Source organism: Pongo pygmaeus, chromosome 17 (assembly GCF_028885625.2).
Source record: "Pongo pygmaeus isolate AG05252 chromosome 17, NHGRI_mPonPyg2-v2.0_pri, whole genome shotgun sequence".
In the NCBI taxonomy this organism is placed as follows: Eukaryota; Metazoa; Chordata; class Mammalia; order Primates; family Hominidae; genus Pongo; species Pongo pygmaeus.
This window is the reverse complement of record NC_072390.2, coordinates 85,442,183-85,458,903: the sequence shown is the minus strand read 5'-3', so window position 1 is coordinate 85,458,903 and position 16,721 is coordinate 85,442,183. Positions and strand designations below refer to the sequence as shown.

The 16,721-nt window shown below is 38.5% G+C and overlaps 1 protein-coding gene across 6 annotated transcripts in view; it reads right to left on the bottom strand.

Annotated features, from left to right (window-relative positions):
- SOCS6 (suppressor of cytokine signaling 6) overlaps positions 1 to 16,721 on the bottom strand; it is a 44,150-nt gene that overhangs the window by 13,902 nt on the left and 13,527 nt on the right. Inside the window, exon 2 of one of the 6 annotated variants that reach the window (XM_063653823.1) lies at positions 8,420 to 8,573. The exons of 4 other annotated variants lie outside the window; for them this stretch is intronic. The gene's annotated coding sequence lies outside the window, so the exon portion shown is untranslated. Of the gene's footprint in view, positions 1 to 4,808; positions 4,955 to 8,419; positions 8,574 to 16,721 lie in introns of all 6 variants that reach the window. One more of the 6 variants, XM_054461238.2, reaches the window with a different exon arrangement.

Sequence of the window (16,721 nt, the reverse complement as noted above, 5' to 3'; positions counted from 1 at the left end):
ATTAACCACAAGGCAATAAAAGTAAATAGCACAAACAAAAAAAATTAAGTAACTTAAATTAAAATCAAGCATCTTTAAATAACTGAAGTCAGAGATAAAAATCTCAAAGTAAACAAAAATGGTATACTAACATAATGAAAATGCTACATATCAGCTGGGCGAGGTGGCTCACACCTGTAATCCCAGCACTTTGGGAGGTTGAGGCGGGCAGATCACTTGAGGTTAGGAGTTCAAGACCAGCCTGGCCAACATGCTGAAACCCTGTCTCTACTACAAATACAAAATTAGCTGGGTGTGGTGGCAGGTACCTGTAATCCAAGCTATTCAGGAGGCTGAGGCAAGAGTATCGCTTAAACCCAGGAGACGGAGGTTGCAGTGAGCCAAGATCGCGCCACTGCACTCCAGCCTGGGCAACAAGAGCGTAACTCCATCTCAAAACAAACTACACATCAAAATCTATGTGATTCTGCAAGACCCTAAAACTGGGTCCACAGAAAAATTCAAAGAGTTAAACACTTACAAAACTACCTGGTAAGGAATTAAAAGATATAAATTAAGCATTCAATTCAAGAAGTCAGTAATTATAAATGCCCAGCCAGCAAAAGAAAAATCAGAAAAAATAAAGATAAAAGCACAAATTAATGAATTAGAAAATAAAAAGTAACAGCATTAAACATTATAAGAGTCGATTCTTTGATGATACAAGAGAAAACTCGCTTGGTATACAACTAGCTGGCATAATCAAGAAAGGGAAATACGCTTACACAAAATTAGAAAGAGAGCAATAACCATGCATGCATGAGGAATCAAAATGTGGAAAACTACTTTGAAAATTCTATGAAAATTAATTTGAAACTCAGATGAAAAGGATAATTTTATAGCAAAATATATATCATCAAAACATGCAGCAGAAGACACAAGAATCCAAAAGAAGCTAATAATTGTCAAGGAAACTGAGAAAGTGATCAAGGAGCCACCACGGCTCTTTTTCCTTCAGTTTCAAAAGGGGAGAACAATAAAGACATAGGTCCAAAATTCACAACACACTTCAGAGCACAGAGACAACAGAAAGCTCCCAAATTTATTGTTGAGGTCAAAAGAATACTGATACCAAAATTTGACAAAGAGGACCAAAAAAAAAACAAACTGATCTCACTTATGAACACTGAAGTACAAACCTTAAATACCAGCAAACATTGGGAGTGGTAGGGAGAAAACAATTCAACTAGATAAGGTATATCCTAATGTGGCTCTAATTTGGAAGTTTATTAATATGTATTACCTTAGATCAAAGGAGTAAAATAATATGATCATAGCTATGAGTCACAAAAAGGATCTGTGCCTCTCCCTCTCCCTCTCCCCTTTCTTCGGTCTCCCTCTGTTGCCGAAGCTGGACTGTACTGCCGTGATCTCGGCTCGCTGCAACCTCCCTGCCTCGGGCTCCTGTGACTCTCCTGCCTAGGCCTGCCGAGTGCCTGGGATTGCAGGCACGCGCCGCCACACCTGAATGGTTTTGGTATATTTGGTGGAGACGGGGTTTCGCGGTGTTGACCGGGCTGGTCTCCAGCTCCTGGCCTCGAGTGATCTGCCTGCCTCGGCCTCCCGAGGTGCTGGGATTGCAGACGGAGTCTCACTCACTCAATGCTCAATGGTGCTCAGGCTGGAGTGCAGTGACGTGATCTCGGCTCGCTACAACCTCCACCTACCAGCCTCCTGCCTTGGCATCTTAAAGTGCTAAGATTACAGCCTCTGCCCCGCCGCCACCCCGTCTGGGAAGTGAGGAGCGTCTCTGCCTGGCCGCCCATCGTCTGGGATTTGAGGAGCCCCTCTGCCCAGCCGCCCCATCGGGGAAGTGAGGAGCGCCTCTGCCCGGCCGCCCTGTCTGGGAGGTGAGGAGCGCCTCTGCCCGGCCGCCCCGTCTGGGAGGTGAGGAGCGCCTCTGCCCGGCCGCCCCGTCTGGGAGGTGAGGAACGCCTCTGCCCGGCCGCCCCGTCTGGGAGGAAGTGAGGAGCGCCTCTGCCTGGCTGCCACCCCGTCTGGGAGGAAGTGAAAAGGAAGTGAAAAGCGCCTCTGCCCAGCCGCCCCGTCTGGGAGGTGAGGAGCGCCTCTGCCTGGCGGCCCCATCTGGGAAGTGAGGAGCACCTCTGCCTGGCGGCCCCGTCTGGGAAGTGAGGAGCGCCTCTACCCGGCGGCCCTGTCTGGGAAGTGAGGAGCGCCTCTGCCCGGCCGCCCCGTCTGGGAAGTGAGGAGCGCCTCTGCCCGGCCGCCCTGTCTGGGAAGTGAGGAGCGCCTCTGCCCGGCCGCCCCGTCTGGGAGGTGTACCCAACAGCTCCGAAGAGACAGCGACCATCGGGAGCGGGCCATGAGGACGATGGCGGTTTTGTTGAAAAGAAGTGAGGGAAGTGTGGGGAAAGGAACGAGAGATCAGATTGCTGCTGTGTCCGTGTAGAAAGAGGTGGGCATAGGAGACTCCATTTTGTTCTGACTAGGAGATATTCTTCTGCCTTGGGATGCTGTTGATCTATGGCCTTTCCCCCAGCCCCGTGCTCTCTGAAACATGTGCTGTGTCAACTCAGGGTTAAATGGATTAAGGCCGGTGCAAGATGTGCTTTGTTAAACAGATGCTTGAAGGCAGCATGCTCTTTAAGAGTCGTCACCACTCCCTAATCTCAAGTACCCAGGGGCACAAACACTGCAGAAGGCCGCAGGGACCTCTGCCTAGGAAAACCAGAGACCTTTGTTCATGTGTTTATCTGCTGACCTTCTCTCCACTATTATCCTATGACCCTGCCATATCCCCCTCTCCGAGAAACACCCAAGAATGATCAATAAATACTTCAGAAATAAAAAAAAAAAAAAAGAAAAAGAACAAAGTCGGAGGACTCACATTTTCCAATTTCAAAACCTACAGCAAAGTTATAGTAGTCAAGACAGTATTGTCTTGGCATAAGGATAGACAAATATGTCAACAGAATAGAACTGCAGGTTCAGAAATACATCCATAACTTATGGGCAACTGATTTTCAACAAACATGCCCATGCAATTTAGTGGGGCAAAAATAATCTTTTCGACAAATGACACTGGGACAACTGAATATCCACTTGCACAAGAATGAACTCTTACCTCATAGCATATACCGACAGAACTCAAAATGGATCATAGACCTAATTATAAGAGCTAAAACTATACTTTTTTATCTTTCTACCTTGTTTAAATATACTTTTATAATAACAAATGGGGAAATATGGTTAAACTTATGGTTTTCTGTTATTGAATGTCATCAAATTGATGAATAACAAATTGATTGAATATCAAAGTTGATTGAGCTTAATTATTATTAAGTATTATTGTGTATGTCTGTGTATCCTGTTGATAGACTGGCAATATTTGGGTAAGTAATAAAAGAAAGACATACATAATTTATAAATTATTGCATACTATATTAGTTTGCTAGGGCTGCTATAACAAAGTACCACAAACTGAGTGGCTTAAACAACAGAAATTTATTATCTCACAATTTTAGAGGCCAGAGGTCCACGATCAAGGCATTGACAAGGCCATGCTCCCTCTGAAGGAGCTAGAAAAGATCTGTTTCATGCTCCTACTGGAAAATATAATTCCAGTCGTCACCTAGAGTTATCCCTGCATGTTTGTCTCTGTGTTCAAATTTCCCCTTTTAATAAGGACACCAGTCATATAGGATTCGCAGTTCACCCTACTCTGGTATTATCTCACTTTACCTTAACTAATCATATCTGCAATGATTCTGTTTCCAAATAAGGTCATATTCTGAGTTACTGGGGTTTAGGATTTCAACATGTAAATTTTAGGAGCAGGGGACACAATTCAACTCATCACACATGCTTATTTCATAGGATTAGTTTTCTTCCCTTAATTTCAACAAAATAACTAAATGTGTTATTATAATCAATATTTTTACATAAATTGTATTTGATTGTAAAATGGCCTGAGGAATTAAAAAATAAAAAAGTATAAGGTTATAAAATTTGCATAAATTGTATAAAAATATGTTAAAATAAATGTAAAATTTAACAATTAAAAAAAAAAAGGATCTGAAAAGATATTAAACATCAATTCCTGACACCCCAAACCCATTGTAAAATAGGGACATATATATATATAATATATATACACACACACACACACACACACAAAATCAGAGCTGTAATGAAGCAATGCTGAAAGCCAGCAATGAGGACATCAATTGTCAGTATTATTAATTAGCATTATTTCCAACAAATTAGCCAATGAATTAGACAAGAAATAAATATAAATATTGGAAAGGAGAAGACAAAATTATCCTTATGAAATGATTAAACACCAGAAAATTCAATAGATGCAGCTGAACAACAGGGGTATGTTCCGAGAAATATGTCATTAGGTAATTTTGTCATTGTGCAAACATAGAGTGGATTTACACAAACCGTGATTGTATAGCTTACCTAGGCTTTATGGTATAGCCTATTGCTTCTAGGCCACAAGCCTGTAAAGCATGTTACTGTTCTAAATATTGTAGGCAATGTAACACAATGGTAAGTATTTGTGTATCTAAACATATCTAAAGAAAGAAAAGTTAGAGTAAAAATATGGTATTATAATTCTATAGGACCACATTACATACTCGGTTCATCATAGACTAAACTGTCATTTTGCAGGACATGACTGTATCGGGGAAAAAAAAGGAACTCAGTCAAGTGACCAATTACAAAATTCATATGTAAAAGTCACTAAAAATTCTATAATTTATTTTTATAAATTTATTTTTAGTTTTGAGATGGGGTCTCACTCTGTCGCCCAGGCTAGAGTGCGGTGGTGCCATCTCAGCTCACTGCAACCTCTGACTCCCAGGTTCAAGCGATTCTCCTGCCTCAGCCTCCCAAGTAGCTGGGATTACAGGTGTGTGCCACCACACCCAGCTAATTTTTGTGGATTCTATAATTTTAAGAAGCAAATAAGAAAACATAATAAAAGACTAGATCCTATTTATAACAGCTTCAAAAAAGGTGAAATAATAGCAAATGTAAAACTACATGAAACACTTTAAAACTCCTCAGAGAATCATAATAGATCAAATATACATAGACACATCTTGTTCTCAGGTAAAACAATTCAATCCTGTCAAAATATTGACTCGAGATCCCAAGAAAACATCAATAATGCTTTTTCAAGAAAGTCAACAAAATGACAGTAAAGTTAACTTTGTTATACAAACAACAAAAAGAGAAAAATTCTAAAAGACTAACTGAAGGAGAATGAGCTACATGACATATTAAAACATGCTGCAACAGCTTAACACTGGAGGAGGGAAAAGACAGAATAGAAAGTCAAGAAATAGACCAAGAGACATATGGGAAGAGTATGTCATTAAGAAGACATCTTAAGACCACCAGGGATAGGTGAACTATCAATGAATGATGATGAGTAGGTAGGAGAAACTTTCGGGACTAGTGGGTCCAGCAGGGCTCTTACTTAATTTCTTGTATCAAAATGAATTCCAGAAACATCAAATATATAAATATTTATTTTTTAAAAATATAAAAGTTGGAGAAAAATATTTTTAGAAGCCTTGCACTGCAGAAGGCCTTCTAATACATAACATAAAACCCTAAATCCATAAAAGAATAAATCTGACAATGCAAAATGTACAAATTTCTTGATAACCAAAAAAATAGAGAAAATGCATAAAGAAAGCAAAAAATAGAGAAAAACTGCAAACATATATGACAAAGGATTAATGTTGTAACATAAACTGTGCTGTTAGAAATCAGTAAGAGAAAGGCAAACAATTCTATAAGCAAACGGGCAAAGCATAGAAACAAACATCACACAAAAAGAATGATGAAAAGGAAGAAGAAAGGCAAGAATAAGAAAGAAATCACAAAAGCAAGAGGGAGAACACAAATTCAAGCAGCCAATCAATACCCTAAAATATTCTCAATTCATTCATCATTAAAAAATCCACAGGCCAGGTGTGGTGGCTCACGCCTGTAATCCCAGCACTTTGGGAGGCCGAAGCAGGTGGATCATGAGGTCAAGAGTTCGAGACCAGCCTGGCCAACATGGTGAAAGCCTGTCTCTACTAAGAATACAAAAATTAGCCAGGCATGGTGGCGCGTGGCGCTTGCCTGTAATCCCAGCTACTCTCTTGCTGAGGCAAGAGAATTGCTTGAACCCGGGAGGCGGAGTTTGCAGTGAGCCAAGATCACGCCACTGCACTCCAGCCTGGGCAACAGAGCAAGACTCCATCTCAAAAAAAAAAAAAAAAAACCAAAGAATTTTGGCGCAATAGAAATTGTTCTATATCTTGATTGTGGTGGTGTTTATATGACTCAATGCATTTGTCAAAACTCAACAAAATACAACTAAAAAAGGTGATTTCACTCTATGCCAATTATATCTCAATTTTTAAAATTCATTGAAAAGGAAATTCAAACCAAAACAAGATAACCTCTTCATCTGAGTCTGAAAAACTTAAATTAGTAACACTTAATGTTGGGAAAGGCATCCTGAACTGAGCACTCATAACTCATGATTGAAGTAAATTGGTAAAACTTTGTAAAAGATTATTTGAAAATATTTATCAAAAATTTAAATTGATATACACCTAACCAAGTAATTATGCTACTAATGATTTGTCCTTTGGATATATACTCATGCCAAAAACAAAGACATATGGACAACAATGTTCCTTATTGCATTAATTGAAAAAAAAAAAACAAAGCAAAAAGCAAACATTACTTGATCATTGACCTAATATTGGTAAATACAGACCACATATTGGCCTACTATGTGCCAAGTCTTTGTTATAACCCTGTAAGTTTGGTACTGTGCACTGTGGAACCAGACTGCATAAGTTCACATACTATATTCTGGCTCCACCATTGAGTAATTGTGTGATCTTAGAAATATCAGTACCCATCACTCAGGCTAGTTGTGAGGTTTAAATGCATTAATATATGTGATGTTTTGAAAATAATGCCTGGCTCATAATAGGCTATACAGATGTTTGCAGCTAGCAAAAGTAGTAGTACTAATGTTCTCAATGTATAGATGGGGAAGCTGAGATACAGAGAGGTTAAGGAACTTGCCTAAAATCACACAACTGATTTTGGAGCTCACTTCCCTACACGAAACATTTACTACATAATTCATTTTGGCAAAAATGTGGAACCTAAATGTCAGGAAGCAACAATAACCATAAAAAAATCATCAGACTAGTTTAATAAATGATCATCAATACAAGGGAATGTTGTAGAGATAAAGCCAGATGTCCACTACACATTATTGGAGAAAGAAGCTATAAAACTAAATGCAAAGATCATCTCATTTGTATATATATTTATATGCCTAAAGTGCATAGTAAATGTTTCAAAGAATACACAAGTAACAGTGATTACATCTCTAAGTGAACAGGAAAAGGGATCAGGAAGTTGTAACCATCGAGTTGTAACGGTTACATTACAGTAATGTAACCGTCGAGCCGATTTTACATTACTACAAAATGACCACTCCACCCCATCAAGTGTTCAGGTACAATTTAAGGTAAAATAAGGCACTCTAAGTAAAAAACCCTGTCTCTGTGTTTCAGTTACTTGGTATCATGAAAAGCAGGACTGTGATGCTCTCAGGGCCAAAGGTATAAACAACTTTCCTTAATCCATCTCCCATAAGCCTTCCCAAACTGTTCCAATTGTTCCTCGCTTTTAATCTCATGAAGCAAAGTATTAGCCTCATGCCTTGCCTCATTCCAAGTACCTCATTTCAGCCTTTTGCTTCCCTCTTCAAGCAATAGCAAAAACACAAGGATGAAAGATGAACTCATTACCTTCTAGGATCTTAGATTCTAGTGTAGAATACATTGGGGAACATCTGCAGGAGACTGTAAGAAGTGCTCTAAGAGAAACATATTTCAGAATGCCATCAGCACTCAGAGCCACACCTAACTCAGACCAGGAGGAATTAGGGAAGGCTTCCTATCACTAAGGCTGCTACTTCTGCTGCTGCTCCAACCCGCCACTCACTTGGAGGTTATGCACTAACAAATGTTATGTTTATCTTCTTGAATCCTCACAAGAGCTCTACTTGGAAGACACTATTTTTATCTGTTTTATAGAAGAGCAAACTGAACCTTAGCTTAATAATTTGCCCAAAGTCACAAAAGAAGTTACCATGTAATGGATACAAGTGGTGAACCCTTGGTGCATAATTCAAAAATTGCCATGTTACTTGAATGTGCACTCACTTAACATCAGGCATGGCAACACAGAACCTCATGATGAAGAGCACAGACAGGAGACGGGAGATGAGAGTCCACATTGCAACTACTATTTCCTAATGCCCTTGGACATCCATGTCTCAGTCTCCTCATGTGAAAATGGGGATAAAAGCAGTATATACCTAGGCGATTCACTTCTGGCATGATGGAATGAGGTAGTCGGCCAGGCTTGGTGGCTCATGCCTATAATCCTAGCACTTTGGGAGGCCGAGGTGTGCAGACTGCTTGAGCCCAGGAGTTCAAGACCAGCCTGGGCAACACAGGAAGATCCTGTCTCTGCAAAAACAAAAACAAAACAAAAAAAAAAACCGCACAGAAAATTAGAAAATTAGCCAGGCATGGTGAAGAATACCTATAGTCCCAGCTGCTAAAGAGGCTGAGGTGGGAGGATCACCTAAGCCTGGAAAGGAAGGTCAAGGCTGCAGTGACCTGTGACTGCACCACTGCAATCCAGCCTGGGCAACAGAGTGAGATCCTGTCTCAAAAAAAAAAAAAAATCATTTATGAAAACTATATTTTAAAAAAAGGAATGAGGAGGCCAATAAATTTCCTTCCCCAAAAGTAACTATGAAGCTGGACTAAACTGTCAATAGCAACCATTTCAGTACTTTGAATTCATCACATTTGGTGATGACTGGAAACGTTAAGTGTGTATGTCAATTTAAAATACTATAAATATATTTTTTTCATTTCTTCTCTTCTTCAAAGGGCATGAGATTGTATAAGTTAATAACTGTTAACACAGTACTGTTGAGGTTATAACATACAACATATAGTAATTTACGTAAATAATAGCACAGGCTGGGCGTGGTGGCTTACGCCTGTAATCCCAGCATTCTGGGAGGCTGAGGCAGGAGGATCACTTGAGGTCAAGGGTTCGAGACCAGCCTGGCCAACATGGTGAAATCCTGTCTCTACTAAAAATACAAAACAATTAGCCAGGCAAGGTGGCACATGCCTGTAATCCCAGCTAATCGGGAGGCCAAGGTAGGAGAATCACTTGAACCTGGGAGGTGGAAGTTGCAGTGAGCTGAGATCATGCCACTGCACTCCAGCCTAGGCAAAAGAGCAAGACTCTGTCTCAAACATAAAAATAAAAATAAAAATAAAGGCATAAAGTTAGGGGAGGAAAAGGAGACATGAAACCAAGTGTCTGTATTTTATCAGTATTAAGCTAGCATTATTTTGAAGCAGACTGTGGTAAGTAAAGATACATGGAGTGATTTGTGGAGCAATCACGAATAAAATTACTTAGACAATATTATTTTAAAAATAAAACGTCAACAGAGGAAATAAATTGGCACACCAAAAGATATGCACTTAACACAAAATAATGCAGTAACAGAGGAACAAATAAACAAAAAAAATTTTTTTAAAGAATAGCAAAATGACAAACATAAATCCAATGGAATCAATAATCACATTAAATGTGAATGGACTAATAAACCCTTACTCCAGGAGTCAGCAAACTTTAGTTCACAGGCAAAATTCAGCGCATCATCCTTTTTGTGTATTTCATAAGCTAAAAAATGGTTTTTTAAAATTATTTAATGATAAAAAAACAAAAAAGTGACACATGGAAATTATATGAAATTCAAATTTCAATGTTCATAAATAAAAGTTTGGAATAAAGCCACTCCTACTTTGTTACATATCTTTTATGGCTGCTTTCTCACTGCAACAAAGTTGCATTGTTAAGAGGCCATAAAGCAAGCAAAGCCTAACACATTTACAATCTGACCCTTACAGAAAAAGTTTGCTGATGTCACTCTACTCAAAAAGTAGAAATTGTCAGACTAAATCTTTTTCAAAAAAGAAACAACTATGTGCTGGCTACAACAGACTCCCCTAACACAGAAAGACACAAACCACTTAAAAAGGACAGGAAAAAGTTTCCATGTAAATAATAATCACGAGAGCTAGAATAGCTATATTAATATCAGACAAAATAGACTTTTAGTATTACCTGGGGCAAAAAGGGGCATTTCAAAATGATAAAAGGGTCAATACATAATGAAGACACAGCAATTGTAAACACATATGCACTTAATAAAACCCCAAAATACATAAAGCAAAGCCTGAGAGAACTGAAAGGAGACACAGACAATTCAACAATAATACTTGAAGATTTCAAAAAGCCAATTTCATAAATGATGGAACAAATAAAGATGAAATAGCAAGATATATAATACTTCAACACTATCAACTAACTTGACCTAATTAATATTTTTTCAAGGCTTTATTTTTCCGGATAGACCAAAACAAGCCTCAATAGCCAGGTGTGGTGGCTCACACCTGTAATCCCAGAATTTTGGGAGGCAAAGGCAGGAGGATCACATGAGCCCAGGAATTCAAAACCAGCCTGGCCAGCACAGTGAGACCTAGTTGTTGCTAAAAATTAAAAAAAAATTTAGCCAGGTATAGTGGTGCATGCCTGTAGCCCCAGCTACATGGGAAGCTACATGGGAGGATCACTTGAGCCCAGGAGTGTTGAGACTGTGCCTTGTCCATCATTACGCCACTGCACTCCAGTCTGGGTGACAGAGCAAGACTGTCTCCAAAAGCCTCAATAAATTTAAAAAGACTGATACTATAATTATACCAAGTAGGTTCTCTGACCACAATGGAAGTAAATTAATGATATATCTACAACAGAAATAAATCTGGAAAAACACCAAATATTTCTAAATGAAACAAAACACTTCTAAATAACCAATGGGCCAAAGACTAAAAATCACAAGAAAAAGTTAAGAAATATTTTGAACAGAATGAAAACAAAACATACACAAATTTATGGGATGTGGCTAAAGTAGTGCTTAGGAAAAAATGTACAGCTTTAAATGCCTATATCAAAAAAGGTCTCAAATCAATAACCTAAGCTTTCACCCTTAAGAAATTAGAAAATAACTAAACCCAATGAAAGCAGAATAAAATAGTAAATGTTAGAGTAGAAATTAATGAAATAGAAAACAAAAACAAGAGGGGAAAAAAAAATAAAACCAAAGGTGGGTCATTCGAAAAGATAAAAAACAGACAAAGCTTTAGGCTAGACTGACAAAGAAATTAAGAGAGAAGACATAAATTAGCAAAATCAGAAATGAAAGGGAGGCTATCACTATCAAGCCTATGGAAATTTAAAGGATTATATGGGAATACTATAAATCACCTTTTACCAACAAATTAGAAAACTTAAGAGAAAATGGACAAAATCCTAGAAAGACACAAATTACCAAATCTGACTCAAAAGGAAACAGAGAATGTAAACAGACCTATAACGAGTAAAGAATGAATTGATAATTAAAAACCTTCCTATAAAGAAAGGTCAGGCTCGGGTGGCTTCACTGGTAAACTCCACTAAAGATTTAAACAATTAATACAAATCTTCACAAACTCTTTCAGCTAATAGAGAAGAAAGGAACACTTCACAAGCCATTCTGTGAGGCCAGTATTACCCTGATAACAAAGCCAAAGACATCACAAGAAAACTACAAATCAATACCCATCATGAACACTGATAGAAAAAGTCTTTATTATTTTTAGAGACAGGGTCTCATTCTGTTGCCCAGGCTGGAGTGCAGTGATGCAATCATGGCTCGCTGCAGCCTCCATCTTCAGGCTCAAGTGATCCTCCCACCATGGCCTCCCAAATAGCTGGGACTACAGGCACGCACCAGCACGCCTGGCTAATTTTTTATTTTTTGTAAAGATGGGGTCTCCCTATGTTGCCCAAGCTTGTCTAGAACTCCTGGGCTCAAACAGTCCTCCTGCCTAGACCTCCCAAAGTGTTGGGATTACAGGCGTAAGCCACCATGCTTGGCCAAAACTTCTTAACAAAACGTCAGCAAACTGAATTCAGCAACATATAAAAAGCATTATATACTTTGACCAAATGAGATTTATCCAGGTTGGTTTAACATCAATAACCAATTGATGCACTACAGCATACTAATAAAGATGGAAAAAAAACACAAATGACCATCTTAATAGTTGCAGAAAGGCATTGACAACACCTAATGATGATAAAAACCTTTTTATAAGCTAAGAATAGAAGGAAACTTGCTCAAACTAATTAAGGGCAACTATGAAAAACCTACAGCTAACATCATACTTAATGCTGAAGGGCTGAATGCTTGCCACTAAGACTGGGGGCAAGACAAGGACATTTGCACTCACCCCCTCTACTCAACACTGTATTGAAGGTTTGAGCCAGTGGAACAAGAAAAAAATGCATACAAATTGGAAAGGAAGAAATAAAACCATCTTTATTCATAGTTGACACAATCTTAGTTTTTGGCTTTTTTTTTTTTTTTTTTGAGATGAGTCTCACTCTGTCACCAGGCTGGAGTGCAATGGCACGATCTCAGCTCACTGCAATCTCCGCCTCCCAGGTTCAAGAGATTCTCCTGCCTCAGCCTCCCCAGTAGCTGGGATTACAAGCACGCACCACCACATCCAGCTATTTTTTTGTATTTTTAGTAGAGACAGGGTTTCACCATGTTGGCCAGGATGGTCTTGATCTCCTGACCTCGTGATCTACCCACTTCAGCTGCTTTTTTGTAACAGGATGTCACTCTGCCACCAGGCTGGGGTGCAGTGGCATGATCACAGCTCATTGCAGCCTCGACCTCCTGAGCTCAACCAATCTTCTCGCCTCAGCCTTCCAAGGAGCTTGGACTACAGATGCATGCCACCACACTTAGCTAACTTTTAATAGAGACAGGGTCTCCCTATGTTTCCCAGGCTGGTCTTAAACTCTTAGGCTCAAGCGATCCTCCAGCTTTGGCCTCCCAAAGTGCTAAGATTATAGGCATAAGCCCCCACGCCTGGCCAGCTGACAAAATCTTATACGTAGAAAAACCCAAGGAACTCACACAACACACACACACACACACACACACACACACACACACACACCCTACGAGCCTACAAACCTAGCAACAATAAAACGACTAGCACACCAAAAGTGAATTAAGAAAACAATTCTGTTCACAAAATATAAAATGACTGAGGAATAAATTTAACACATGTAGTACAAGATTCATACAGTCAAAACTACAAAACACTGCTAAGAGAATACAGAGATTCTAAATAATTAGAGATTCCATGTTTTTGAACTGGAAGATTCAATATTATTAATATGGCAATTCTTCCAAAATTGATCTATAGATTCAAACAATCCCTATCAAAAGCTTAGTAAGCTCTTTTTTATATTAATTGATACAACATTCCTAAAATTTATATTGAAATGCAATTTTGAAAAAGAACCAAGTTGCACTATCCAATTTCGAAAGTGCTTATAAAACTATAGGAATCAAGACAGTGTGCTGCTGACATAGAGACTAGCACACACATCACAGAATAAAGGAGTCTGGAAATAAATCCTTACATTTATAGTCGACTGATTTTCAAGAAAAGTCCCAAGACGAGTCAATGAGGAAAGTCTTCTTGACAAATGATGCTGGGACAACTGAATAACTAAAAACAAAAATGTAAACCCTTACTTCACACCATAGGTAAGAATTAAGTCAAAATGGATCATATACCTAAATGTATGAACTAAAACTATAAAACTTTTTTTTTTTTTTTGAGACGGAGTCTTGCTCTGTTGCTCAGGTTGGAGTGCATTGGCGTGATCTCGAATTACTGCAACCTCCGCCTCCCGGCTTCAAACAATTCTCCTGCGTCAGCCTCCCGAGTAGCTGGGATTACAAGTGCATGCCACCATGCCCGGCAAATTTTTGTATTTTCTTAGTAGAGACTGGGTTTCACCATGTTGGCCAGACTGGTCTCGAACTCCTGACCTTCAGATCCGCCTGCCTTGGCATCCCAAAGTGCTGGGATTACAGGCGTGAGCCACCGCGCAAGGCCATGAAACTATAAAACTTCTTTAAAAAAACTTTGTGACTCTAGTTTGGACAAAGAGTTCTTGGACACAATGCCAAAAGCACAATATATAAGAGAAAAACTCTGCTAAGTTAAACATCATTAAAATTTAATAACGAAAATTTAAAAATGTTTGTTTCAAAACAAACCATTAAAAGAAAGATAAGCCACAGGCCAGAAGAAAATATCTGTGCATCATATCTTCTAAGCCACAGGCTAGAATATCTGTGTATCGTAACTGACAAGAGATTATACCAAGATATAAATAAAACCTAATTGTTTAAGTGAGCAAAAGATGTGAACAGACCTTTGACCAAAGACAACACACAAATGGCTAATAAGCACACGAAAAGGTGCTTAATAGTATTAGTCATTCAAAATGTAAATTAAAGCCACAAAAAGATACCACTGCACAACACTATCATGACAATATCATGACAAAGGCAGGGATGCAGAGAAACCAGAAACCTTATACACTGCTGGTGGGAATGTAAGATGGGTTGGCTTTTAAGCAAAGTTTTTTTTTCCCCGATTGCGGGAAAGTGACGATTAAAGTGTGTGGCTAAATATAGAGAACAAAAAAATTTATCACACAGCAGGTAAACTTCAGACCCCTAGAAATCATTCTGTATCAGTTCATACAGATCATCCTGTGTCTTTTCTCTTTTTTCTTTACTGTTGCATTGACCTTGTATCTTGACTTTTTATTCTTTTTCTAGTACCTGAGGATCAGAAGTTTCTCCATTTTATTTTAGTCAAATTTATCAGTTTACCTTTATTATTTGCCCCTTCTATTGTCTTAAAAAAATTCATCTGACATTGAGATCATATGTCCTCCTGTATTTGCTGTAAAGAAGTTTTGGTTTTCATATTAAGTCCTTGATTAATCTAGTACTGATTTATGTGTGAGGTAGGTAAGGATTTACATTTTTCCACACAACCAATTCACTCAACACATTTATGGAAGAATATCAACCCTCACAAGAATCAGAGATATACAAATTAAACTATTAACACTATGATTTTCCAAAAGTCAAATCAGCAAAGATTTTTCTAAATGGTTGTATTGATTGCCTGAAAGTGTCTTTTTTAAAAAATTTATTATTATTAGTTTTTTGAGAGTCTCAGTCTGTCACCCAGGCTGGAATGCAATAGTGCAATCTCAGCTCACAGCAACCTCTGCTTCCCGGGTTCAAGCCTCCTGCATCCTGTAGCTGGAAATACAAGTACATGCCACCACTCCCAGCTAATTTTTATATTTTTAATAGACATGGGTTTCACCATGTTGGCCAGGCTGGTGTCAAACTCCTGACCTCAGATGATCCACCTGACTCAGCCTCCCAAAGTGCTGGGATTACAGGTGTGAGCCACCACGCCCAGCTGAAGGATCTTAATACAGCCATAAAAATTAATTTGGCAATATGCAACTGAAAAATAACCATACTTCTTGACCCAATAATGCTGTTTTTATAAATATTAAAGAAAAAAACCATAAAAATATTCCCTGGATCATTATTTATGACAAAAAGTAAATTTAAATTAAAAAAAATTGGAAACATCCTAACTTCCAACAGTATGAGTAAACAAAATCCTGGCACATTTACACAATGGAACTTAAGAGAACCAGTGAAATTGATATTTATACAGAGTTATAAATAACATGAGGGGAAAATTCATATTGTTCATTTGTTAAGTGCAAAAACACAGGAAACAAAATTATATGTATGTGTTCAATTACATAGAAAGAATAGGGAGGAAAACTGGACCACAAAGTACAGCAGAACTGTTAACTGGATGGAAGAATTTTTTGTAAACATTATTTTCAAAACATCCTATAATGAACATGCAGTGTTTTTATAAGAATAAAACCTGTGAGCTTGTTTGTTCTTACTTTTTTAAAGGAAATGGTTGAGTAAATCCATTAAAAATGCAGGGCCTTTTCTTGGCTTTCAGTTATACCATGACTGCCAAACAAAAAATAAATCAAAAGATGAGACTGTTGGGTTTTTTTGTAGCTTTTTGTTTTTACTATTATTCTTTGGCTTTGGTAGAACCTAGACAGCCTCCTCCTCTTTACCTGCTCAAAATAACTTTTTGCAAATCTGACTTAAATTTTTTTTATACTGGTGTATATATATACAGTTAGGAACTGGCCTTGAATATTCAAAATCTAAATGACAAGAGTGATAAGCCTACCAGCTTTTCAAGACCCTCTTCCCTTCCTACTCAGCTTATATTCCACAATTCATCACTGTAATCATTTCCTTGTGTATACTTCTATTCCTTTCCTCTATTCTCCTGAAAAACTCTCTTGGTAAAACCATATTAGCAAATTCAACTCCGCTTATGTCATGCCTGCACCCATAGAGCTAAATAAGGCAGGAGAAGAAGAGAACTGGTCTGATGGGTCTCACTTTGTAGTCAAGGCCATGACCCGCAGGTGGGTCCTTAATGCTGTCTGGAAATCAAACTACTTTTCCCTGGTCCATTCTTCTCCTTCCCTGCTTACCATTTCACACCTTCCCTCTCTTTTCTCCACCC